Source organism: Bufo bufo, chromosome 2, assembly GCF_905171765.1.
Source record: "Bufo bufo chromosome 2, aBufBuf1.1, whole genome shotgun sequence".
Taxonomy (NCBI): Eukaryota; Metazoa; Chordata; class Amphibia; order Anura; family Bufonidae; genus Bufo; species Bufo bufo.
The window spans coordinates 35,056,578-35,068,675 of NC_053390.1; the positions used below are offsets into that span (position 1 = coordinate 35,056,578).

The 12,098-nt window shown below is 43.8% G+C and overlaps 1 protein-coding gene across 2 annotated transcripts in view; it reads left to right on the forward strand.

The window, feature by feature from the left end:
* Positions 1-4,274: 4,274 nt before the first annotated feature.
* LOC120992107 (zinc finger protein 260-like) overlaps positions 4,275-12,098 on the forward strand; it is a 33,457-nt gene continuing 25,633 nt past the window's right edge. For both annotated transcript variants that reach the window (XM_040420877.1, XM_040420878.1), the window contains exon 1: positions 4,275-4,323. The gene's annotated coding sequence lies outside the window, so the exon portion shown is untranslated. The remainder of the gene's footprint in view (positions 4,324-12,098) is intronic.

Genomic DNA, 12,098 nt, shown 5'->3' on the forward strand with positions numbered 1-12,098 from the left:
GCTGACCCTGAGAAAGAGGAAGGCACTCAAGCCACTGCTGGATATATTAAGGGATCGCAAGATAACTTATCGATGGCTATATCCCTTCGGACTGCTGATCAATTTTCCGGACAGGAAGACAACAGTCAGATCGCCGGCGGATCTCAGGAGAGTCTACGATAAGCTGGACATTGCAGATTTACAGATTGAGGACTGGAATCCGGTCCAAGAATTAACGCAGCTGCCAACATTGCCCCTGATCCCCCCGAGCTCGGGGCGACCCCAGCGGCAGAGGAGAAAACTGGAGAAATTTCGCTCTTGCAGTCCCACACTAGATAAGGACTGAGTGCAATTTGCGTAGGCTTCAGGTTTGACGCTATCTGTGCCTTTTGAGATGTCTGCTTTACATAACTGTTAGAAGACTTAACCCACTGTTGTACCTGTGCTGCAATAGCTGCCTGCTCACCCTTCTAGATCCTCTAGGTGGCAGCCTACGCCCACGATTCTCATACTTATCTCTGAGAACCACCAGTTGCTCCTGAGAGGAGACATGTTAATGTTTACTTTGGTTTTAGTTTCTTTTATGATGGTTTCAACCGCACACACGATGCTAATATATGAGAATGTAATAACAGCAACAGATAAGATGTGTGCGATTTATCAGATGCCCGAATTGCTATGTTTTGTTGAATGCGATAGAGGTGACTTCAGGAGGTGCATTTTGCGTATGCTTACTAATTTTTATAGCGGATTCTTGCGTCTCCCAGAATGTAAATGGCTGTAACTACTGTATGCTCTTTCAATGCACGGGGGCTGAACGCACCTACTAAGAGAGGGCAAATGTGCGCGCTGATGAAAAAGCAAAAAGTAGATGTTTTGCTATTACAAGAGACCCACTTCAGAACAAATCACGTGCCTAGACTTGGCCATCTGACGTATAATCAATGGTTCCACAGTACCTCACCAAATTCAGCCTCAAAAGGTGTTAGTATTGCAATTCATAGGCATGTGTCTCTTGAGGTGCGTTCATCCCTTGTGGACACAGAGGGCAGATATATCTTTATTAAGGGGGAAATAGGACAACAAATGTATACATTTGGGAGCATATACAGTACAGACCAAAAGTTTGGACACACCTTCTCATTCAAAGAGTTTTCTTTATTTTCATGACTATGAAGGCATCAAAACTATGAATTAACACATGTGGAATTATATACATAACAAACAAGTGTGAAACAACTGAAAATATGTCATATTCTAGGTTCTTCAAAGTAGCCACCTTTTGCTTTGATTACTGCTTTGCACACTCTTGGCATTCTCTTGATGAGCTTCAAGAGGTAGTCCCCTGAAATGGTCTTCACTTCACAGGTGTGCCCTGTCAGGTTTAATAAGTGGGATTTCTTGCCTTATAAATGGGGTTGGGACCATCAGTTGCGTTGAGGAGAAGTCAGGTGGATACACAGCTGATAGTCCTACTGAATAGACTGTTAGAATTTGTATTATGGCAAGAAAAAAGCAGCTAAGTAAAGAAAAACGAGTGGCCATCATTACTTTAAGAAAAGAAGGTTAGTCAGTCAGCCGAAAAATTGGGAAAACTTTGAAAGTAAGGGCTATTTGACCATGAAGGAGAGTGATGGAGTGCTGCGCCAGATGACCTGGCCTCCACAGTCACCGGACCTGAACCAAATCGAGATGGTTTGGGGTAAGCTGGACCGCAGAGTGAAGGCAAAAGGACCAACAAGTGCTAAGCATCTCTGGGAACTCCTTCAAGACTGTTGGAAGACCATTTCAGGGGACTACCTCTTGAAGCTCATCAAGAGAATGCCAAGAGTGTGCAAAGCAGTAATCAAAGCAAAAGGTGGCTACTTTGAAGAACCTAGAATATGACATATTTTCAGTTGCTTCACACTTGTTTGTTATGTATATAATTCCACATGTGTTAATTCATAGTTTTGATGCCTTCATAGTCATGAAAATAAAGAAAACTCTTCTCTGCTCAATACCGACCTGAAGTTGTTGGCCTCCCGTCTTCAATCCCTCTTGCCTCAATTGATCCATATGGAACAAGTGGGCTTCGTGGGAGGACGTGAAGGGAGAATGAACATAAGCCGCCTGATTAACATAACACACCATGCCCGCTCTACTTCCACTCCATTAGTCCTTCTCGGCACTGATGCAGAGAAGGCTTTTGATAGAGTGGACTGGATATTTATGGGTGAAGCTTTGAGAATTTTTGGCATTCCAGAAAGCTTTTTTGATGTAGTAATGGCCATGTGCAGCAACCCTAGCGCAAGAGTCCTGGTAAACAATACACTATCTCTTTTAAAATTAGCAATGGCACCAGGCAGGGCTGCCCCCTTTCCCCGCTTCTCTTTATTCTTTCCGTAGAGCCGCTGTTACAGGCGATACAGCGGGATCAAAAGATTCAGGGACTAACCATTAAAGGGAAAACCCATTCACTTGCGGCATTTGCAGACGACCTCCTCCTCATTATTACAAATCCCCCTCGAAGCCTTTCGAGCAGCTCACAGGTTATTGGAACGCTTTGGAGCTCAATGCGCCTGCGCCTGCGCCGGGTGTAGATGTGACGTCATCGGTGCATTGAGGATGGAGCGGCCGAGCGAGCGGCCTTATAGCATCTCATTGGAAATGAAGAGTAGTACCAGACATCCCACAATGGCGCTCTCTCGGTGCGATCAAGTGTATCGATTGGAGCAGATTACACACTGGGAGATAAACAACTCCCCACTGGTCGAAAAGGTCTGGAAAGAATTCCGCAAATTCGCTTAACAGAGCATTGTTACGCGGGATCTCCTGGTTGCCACACCATACAAACCTATTGCAATCCTAACACGCTATAACAGTCATATAGCATTATTACTGCATGTAGTATACAATGAAATTGATTTGATGTCATCTCTTTCGTATGTTTTCTATTATATTATAAAATTAACGTTGTAACATGATATTGTACATGTCAGAGTCTATGCCGCCCAGGGCTTGTGCACGCCTTGAAGTACTTCATTTGTGTATGAAGATGACATTTATATGACTTCATAATAAAATGTTTTAAAAACTACATGTACATTACACACACACAGCTCTGCTGTATACAGACAGCACAACTACATGTACATTACACACACACAGCTCTGCTGTACACAGACAGCACAATACATGTACATTACACACACACACAGCTCTGCTGTATACAGACAGCACAATACATGTACATTACACATACACAGCTCTGCTGTATACAGACAGCACAACTACATGTACATTACACATACACAGCTCTGCTGTATACAGACAGCACAACTACATGTACATTACACATACACAGCTCTGCTGTATACAGACAGCACAACTACATGTACATTACACATACACAGCTCTGCTGTATACAGACAGCACAACTACATGTACATTACACATACACAGCTCTGCTGTATACAGACAGCACAACCATATGTACATTACACATACACAGCTCTGCTGTATACAGACAGCACAACTACATGTACATTACACATACACAGCTCTGCTGTATACAGACAGCACAACTACATGTACATTACACATACACAGCTCTGCTGTACACAGACAGCACAACTACATGTACATTACACATACACAGCTCTGCTGTATACAGACAGCACAACTACATGTACATTACACACATACAGCTCTGCTGTATACGGACAGCACAATTACATGTAAATTACACATACACAGCTCTGCTGTACACAGACAGCACAACTACATGTACATTACACACACACAGCTCTGCTGTATACAGACAGCACAACTACATGTACATTACACATACACAGCTCTGCTGTATACAGACAGCACAACTACATGTACATTACACATACACAGCTCTGCTGTACACAGACAGAACAACTACATGTACATTACACACACACAGCTCTGCTGTATACAGACAGCGCAACTACATGTACATTACACATACACAGCTCTGCTGTATACAGACAGCACAACTATATGTACATTAGACACACAGCTCTGCTGTACACAGACAGCACAACTACATGTACATTACACATACACAGCTCTGCTGTATACAGACAGCACAACTACATGTACATTACACATACACAGCTCTGCTGTATACAGACAGCACAACTACATACACAGCTCTGCCGCATTCATCCTGACACATGATTGCAGCTCATCCAGCACAGCAGAGTCCTGTATACACACACACAGACAGAGAGCTGGTCACGTGACTGCCGACTCCTCCCACGCACGTGACTGATCACATGACAGTGACATCACCACAGTTCCTGTCACCGCACGGCTTCTCTACAGGTGGAGGTGAGTGGTCCCGATTACTGGGGCAGATTTACTATTAACCCCTTCACAACTTCCTGATGCTCTTTTCCTCTTTGTCAGTCATACTGTGTGTGGGCTCTAGGGGGCGCCATGCTGTGGAGTCAGTAAGTCAAAGTTCTGACTCCTTCAGAAATGGGCAATGAATTAGTGATAATAAAAAAAAAAAATGTCCTGTAGTAAAATGGTGACATTGGGCTAAAATAGAACTTAAACCCTATTGGTTAGAATACAATCTCTGGGCTTCCTGTAGATAACTATGTGCGGTGGGTTTAATGGCGGTGATGCTCAATGACTGTAAGAAATCTAGGAATCTGTTCTCGAAAGCGGCCCCTCCAGCTGTTGTAGAACTACAACTCCCACGATGCACTGCTGTAGGCTGTTTGGGCATGCTGGGAGTTGTAGTTTTGCAACAGCTGGAGGGCCGCAGTTTGAGCGGCCTCATTACTAGGGAGTTCGACTCCTGCCTAGTGGAGACCGTCCGGATCCGCCATGCCGCCCATAGGCTTCTATTATAATGGATTGCACAACGGAATTGCCAGGAGACCCGACTGTTCGTTCATCCCGGTTCGTTACTGGTGTTGAGCGAACTTGTGTTTTCCAGTTTGGCGTACAAGGTTGGGGTTATCTAAGAATTCCGTTACCACGGACCATAACTTATGGACCGTGGTAGCGGAATCCATAACGGAATTCTTAGATACGCCAAACTTGAAAACACAAGTTCGCTCATTAGCACTCCACTTGTTTCTGTATTGTGCGAGGGTCTTCGATAGAAACTCGTTCATGCTCGTTTACTTTGGAATATATGGGATTATATGTATGCATGTGTTTATCTGTGTTTGTATATGTGTCCGTGTGTGTATATGTGTTTATCGGTGTGTGTGTCACTATGTGAGTGTTTGTGTATCTATGTCTATAGGAGATATCTGGATATGGGTAGTAGTGTATGTGTGTGTGTATACCGGTATATGAAGAATCAGAGCACTACTACTCCTATCCAGATATTTAGGACACTGATACTGAGACAAATACTTGTTAAAATAAAAAAAAACGATTACTATTGATGACCTGTCCTTATCAAGGGAGGGGGAAGGGGGCCTGTAGAAAATTAGCTGTGGGGCCCAGTCAGTTCTAGCTACGCCCCTGTATTTATGTACATGATTGTATGTATGTCATTGTATCTATGTATGTAGTTGTATGTATGTCCCGGATTGCAGTGGCTATCCCGCTATCCCGGTACGGGGGAGGTATGTCCCGCTTTCTGGCAGCTGTCTCTGCGTCCATAGGAAGCAGAGACAGTTGCCTGTAAGTATGAAGCAGAGAGCTGGCATCGGCTCCCTGCTTCATCATCCCTCCCCCTGCCGGCTCTCCACTCCTCTGGTCTGTGCGGGGATCGGGGCCGGCCAGCAGTCAGCCTCGGGCACAATGTGGGCATATTACTGGGGGGCATAGCTGGGCATATTACTGGGGGCACAGCTGAACATATTACTGGGGGGCACAATGTTAGCATATTACTGGGGGGCACAATGTGGGCATATTACTGGGGGCACAATGTGGGCATATTACTGGGGGGCACAATGTGGGCATTATACTCGGGGGCACAATGTGGGCATATTACTGGGGGGCACAATGTTAGCATATTACTGGGGGGCACAATGTGGGCATATTACTGAGGGGCACAATGTGGGCATATTACTGAGGGGCACAATGTGGGCATATTACTGGGGGGCACAATGTGGGCATTATACTCGGGGGCACAATGTGGGCATATTACTGGGGGGGCACAATGTGGGCATATTACTGACGGGCACAATGTTAGCATATTACTGGGGGGCGCAATGTGGGCATATTACAGGGGGCACAGCTGGGCATAATTCTGTGAAGACACAATGTGGGCATAAATACTGTGCGGTGGCATGAAGGGGGAATAATTACAATGTGGGGGCATTAAGGGGTCTGGGTGGGATTAGGTGTATAGTTATGTATTGGGCGGAGTTAGAGGCTTGGCCTAGTGCGGAAAAAATCTGTCCCTCTTTATTCATTTACAAAGTTGGGAGGTATGATGTATGTGACGGTATATATGTGATTATACTCATGTTTTCCGCTCCTTGCCTGCTACGATGAAGGTCAATGACTATGAAACTACCTCGGTAAGGTTCGGCGCGCATCACTTCCTGTCCCAGCCATCCTGCACCTGTTTTAGTGGTCCAGCCCCCTTCCCAGGTGCCTGAGCGTCAAAGGTCCTTGTGTCCTGCAAGGTTGCTGTTGTCTGTGCTTGTGTTCCTGTATACCTGACCTGTGACTCCGCTCGCTACCTGTTTGATCCCTGCACTGTTGCTCCTGGTTAAGGCTCGGCCTGCTGACTACGTCTGTACCTCTGGTACCCCCTGGTCCGCCTGGACCAGCTGCCTCGTGTGCCAGTCCTCCTCAAGAGGTTGCGACCTGGTGTTCCCCTCGGGTAAGTCTATCCCCACCATCAGGGGTACTGCGAAGAACGAGGGGCTCATTTAATCAACGCCTTTAGAGGAGATTGGCCGTGTGGCACAGTAGGTTCACACCCGCAGGTTCGTGACACTTTTACACGCGTTCCACCATCATCCGTCTTACACACGACTCTCCGAGACAATGATTAACCCCTTTTTCACGCGGCCTTTGTAACTGTGTTCAGTAAAGTTGGAATCAGTTGTAGCGTTGTGCTTTGATTCTCCGAGTGGCTCAAACTCACATCATTGCTTCATTTAGAATCTGGGTTACATAGAAGGGGCTGATTTCGCCTACAGTGAAAATGCAGAGAATCGTGTGCAAGTCTAAGTGGGAATAAAATAAAAATTTAAAAACTGCAGCTTCTTTTTTAGTGCTTCACTTAAAGGGGTTGTCTGGGAATAAATAGCTTTTCACATGAGCCCACAGCCTGTCTCCCCTATGGAAAGACTCATACTTGCCTGCTACCCGCAGTTCTGGCTCCGGTGTGTCCATCTTGCTCTCCGGCACAGGCAGGATCATTTGCTCCTCTGCAGCCCATGACCGGATTCAGCGGGAACATCACTGCTGAAGCCAGTCATTGGCTGCAGAGGAGCAGGTGACCATGCCCGTGCTGGGGAGGAAGTAATGTTTCCTGGAAGACAGACACACGAGAGCCAGCAAGCAAAACCGGAGCTGCAGGTAGAAGGCATGTATGAATCTTTTCCTAGCAGAGGCAGGCTGTGGGCTCCTGTGAAACGTTACCTATTCTCCGACAACACCCTAACAATGTCCTACCGTTCTGTCTAGCAGTTCTGAGATGACTGCAGACATGCCCAGACTTTATAATGTAAGTCAATGGGGACGGATCCGTTTGAAGTTGACACAATATGGCTCAATTTTCAAACGGATCCCTCCCCTATTGACTTTCAATGTAAAGTCTGGACGGATCCGTCTGAACAACTTTCACACTTAGAATTTTTTCTAAACTATAATGCAGACGGATCTGTTCTGAACGGATCCAAACGTCTCCATTATAGGAGAGGATCCGTCTGTGCAGACACCAGACGGATCCTCTCTGAACGCAAGTGTGAAAGTAGCCTTATTCTACATAATTAAAAAACTAATCTTTATTTCATGATGGAATAACCTTTGGATGGTAATATATTTTCCTCAAAAAGCATTTTATATTAAAAAAATCTGATTTAAATTTTAAAAATCTGATTTAAATAAAAAAAAAAAACAGATTTCTTTGATTTTTTAAAAAAAAAATCATTGATTTTTATCCACCCTGGTTTAAGGAACAGGAGAGAACACATAAAAGGTGAGAACTGATTATCTATCACCACTAAAACACCCTGCTTATCACTGTATATAGTATAAGGGAAAGGAAAGGAAACAGGAGAGGGAGAAATGATCACCACTAAAACAACCTGCTTATCACTATTTATAGTATAAGGACAGAGGAGAACACAGGAGAGGTGAGAACTGATTATCTATCATCACTAGAACATCCTGCTTATCACTGTGTATAGTATAAGGACAGGAGAGGTGAGAACTGATTATCTATCATCACTAGAACATCCTGCTTATCACTGTGTATAGTATAAGGACAGGAGACATGAGAACTGATTATCTATCATCACTAGAACACCCTGCTTATCACTGTATATAGTATAGGGACAGGAGGGAACACAGGAGAAGTGACCACCCCCTGCTTATCACTGATTGTAGAATAAGGGCAGGAGGGAACACAGGAGACATGAGAACTGATTATCCATCACCACTACACCTCCCTGCTTATCACTGCTTGTGATAAAAAGGAGACTTATGGTGGATATACACTGTACAATTGTGACGACAATTGTCAGGAAACAACGTTAGTACGAGCATTTTTTCCCAATAATAGCCCTATGTAAATTTGCTGCTGATCAACTGATAAACAAGCTAAACACTCATTCATCGAGCGAGTTCATCTTTTATGGACAGCACATTAAATCCTCATATTTGGGCAGCAGATTGTGCTTTATAAACAGTGATTCTCTGTCCAAGAACAATTAATCTGTATGAGGATGAGCGATTGCAGGAGAAATTGCTCGTCCTCATAAAATGGAGGAGATTGCTGCATGTATGAGGAACAGTCCCCTCCCAATAATTACCTTCTTTGTCTGCACATGTAAATGCACCTTTATATTGATAGAAAATAAAATACATACTGTATATGATCAGCATTTCTATATTGTTCTAAATTCCTATGAAGCTTAATACATTTATTGCACAAAAGTAATAGATAATTTTTCAAAGCTGAAGTTGGAGTCAATACTTTTCTTTCAACTTCATCCAAAACTAGCTTCGACTCCACAGCCCTCTGTGTGGGGTCACTAAGGAGGCATCATACTATGACAGCGGCACAGTACTGTGCCAAAAACACTAATGGGGCATCATACTATGTAAGTGACACATAAGGGGCATCACCACTGTTTGGGGGCACTAAAGGGGCATCATACTGTGTCATGGGCACATAAGGGGACATCATACTGGTTCTTTGGTCACTTTCAGCATCTTTTCAGCAGCCTCTGCTTCTATTATTGCCTGGCTAAGGCCTCATGCACACGGCCGTTGTTTGGGTCCGCATCCGAGCCGCCGTATTTGCGGCTCGGATGCGGACCCATTCACTCCGTGTGCTGTCCGCATCCATTGCTCCGTTCCGTGGCCTCGCAAAAAAAAATAGAACATGTCCTATTCTTGTCCGTTTTGCACTACAATCATATAATAGCATTGATATGATATTTGAGTAGTGCACTGCTCATTTACATTATATTAGATTGGCTAGGTGACTCAGGTAGCGCAGTCCGTTGTGGCCAGGAATAAACAATTGTTTATAGCAATAAAGGTTCATTTAACACTTTCTACAACTATAGTTCTACATATGCAGGCAGTCTTTTACACTTATACTTCTACACAAGCAGGCAGTCTTTTATAAGCATACTTCTACACAAGCAGGCAGTCTTTTATAAGCATACTTCTACACAAGCAGGCAGTCTTTTATAAGCATACTTCTACACATGCAGGCAGTCTTTTATAAGTATACTTCTACACAAGCAGGCAGTCTTTTATAAGTATACCTCTACACATGCAGGCAGTCTTTTATAAGCATACTTCTACACAAGCAGGCAGTCTTTTATAAGCATACTTCTACACAAGCAGGCAGTCTTTTATAAGCATACTTCTACACATGCAGGCAGTCTTTTATAAGTATACTTCTACACAAGCAGGCAGTCTTTTATAAGCATACTTCTACACATGCAGGCAGTCTTTTATAAGTATACTTCTACACAAGCAGGCAGTCTTTTATAAGTATACTTCTACACAAGCAGGCAGTCTTTTACACTTATACTTCTACACAAGCAGGCAGTCTTTTAGAAGCATACTTCTACACAAGCAGGCAGTCTTTTATAAGCATACTTCTACACAAGCAGGCAGTCTTTTAGAAGCATACTTCTACACAAGCAGGCAGTCTTTTATAAGCATACTTCTACACAAGCAGGCAGTCTTTTATAAGTATACTTCTACACAAGCAGGCAGTCTTTTACACTTATACTTCTACACAAGCAGGCAGTCTTTTAGAAGCATACTTCTACACAAGCAGGCAGTCTTTTATAAGCATACTTCTACACAAGCAGCCACTGTTTTATAAGCATACTTCTACACAAGCAGCCACTGTTTTATAAGCATACTTCTACACAAGCAGGCAGTCTTTTACACTCATACTTCTACACAAGCAGGCAGTCTTTTATAAGCATACTTCTACACAAGCAGGCAGTCTTTTACACTCATACTTCTACACAAGCAGGCAGTCTTTTATAAGTATACTTCTACACAAGCAGCCAGTCTTTTATAAGCATACTTCTACACAAGCAGGCAGTCTTTTACACTCATACTTCTACACAAGCAGGCAGTCTTTTACACTCATACTTCTACACAAGCAGCCAGTCTTTTATAAGTATACTTCTACACAAGCAGCCAGTCTTTTATAAGCATACTTCTACACATGCAGGCAGTCTTTTACACTCATACTTCTACACAAGCAGGCAGTCTTTTACACTCATACTTCTACACAAGCAGGCAGTCTTTTATAAGCATACTTCTACACATTAGGGCTGCAGCTATCAAATTATTTTAGTAATCAATTTTTCTATCGATTAATCCAACGATTAATTGAGTACTCTAATAAGAAAAAAACTAATTAAAAAGAATATTTTCCTTTATAAAAACTCATCAGACATCAGCAGACCCTCCTGTCATCAGTCCTCAGCGCCATTAGCCCCCTCCATGCCATCAACTCCCCCCCAGTGCCATCAGTAATCTGTGCCATCAGTCCTCTATGCCATCACCCCTCATGCCATCAGTACTCTGTGTCATCAGCCCCCCCATACCATCAGTCTTCCGCTTCTAGCCATTAGTCCCCAGCGCCAGTTTAATATTTACCTTTCTTGTAAGGGCGCCGCCGACACAATACAGCTCTTGAGTGTCTTCTTTTTTGCGCGCTGCACAGTCGTCCTGACGTCACACAGCATCAGGTCATAGTGCGCGCTTATAGTACGTGCACTATTTCCTAACAATGTGTCAGGATCCAGTGCAAGGTGGTGCGGGCCGGTGGGTGACCATGGAGCATGAGTAATAGCAAACTCTTCACTCAAACTCCATGATCACATGACACAAACGAATCTTCAATGCAAAAAATTTTCATCAAGGATTTTTTTTTGTGTCGAGTTACTCGATTTAGGGTACTTTCACACTAGCGTTATTCTTTTCCGGTATTGAAATCCGGTAAAGGGTCTCAATACCGGAAAAAAACGCTGCTGTTTTGTCCCAATGCATTCTAATGGAAACCGATCAGTTCAGTATGGATCAGGATGTCTTCCGTTCCATCCCTTGTACGGTATTTGACCAGAGAAAATACTGCAGCTTGTTCCGGAAATTTCCGCATCGCCGGATCCGGTTCTCCGGTCTGCGCATGGGCAGTTCTCTCTAGCTTTGAAAAAATAAAATACTAGATCCGTTATTCCAGATGATACCGGAAAGACGGATCCGGTATTTCAATGAATAAGTCTAACGGATCCGGATCTAGTAAAAAAAAAAGATATCCGTTTGCATACAGATTTCCGGATCCGGCAGGCAGTTCCGGCAACGGAACTGCTTGCCGGATTCTAACAACGCTAGTGTGAAAGTACCCTTAATTGAGTAATTGTTGTAGCCCTACTACACAAGCAGGCAGTCTTTTATAAGCATACTTCTAC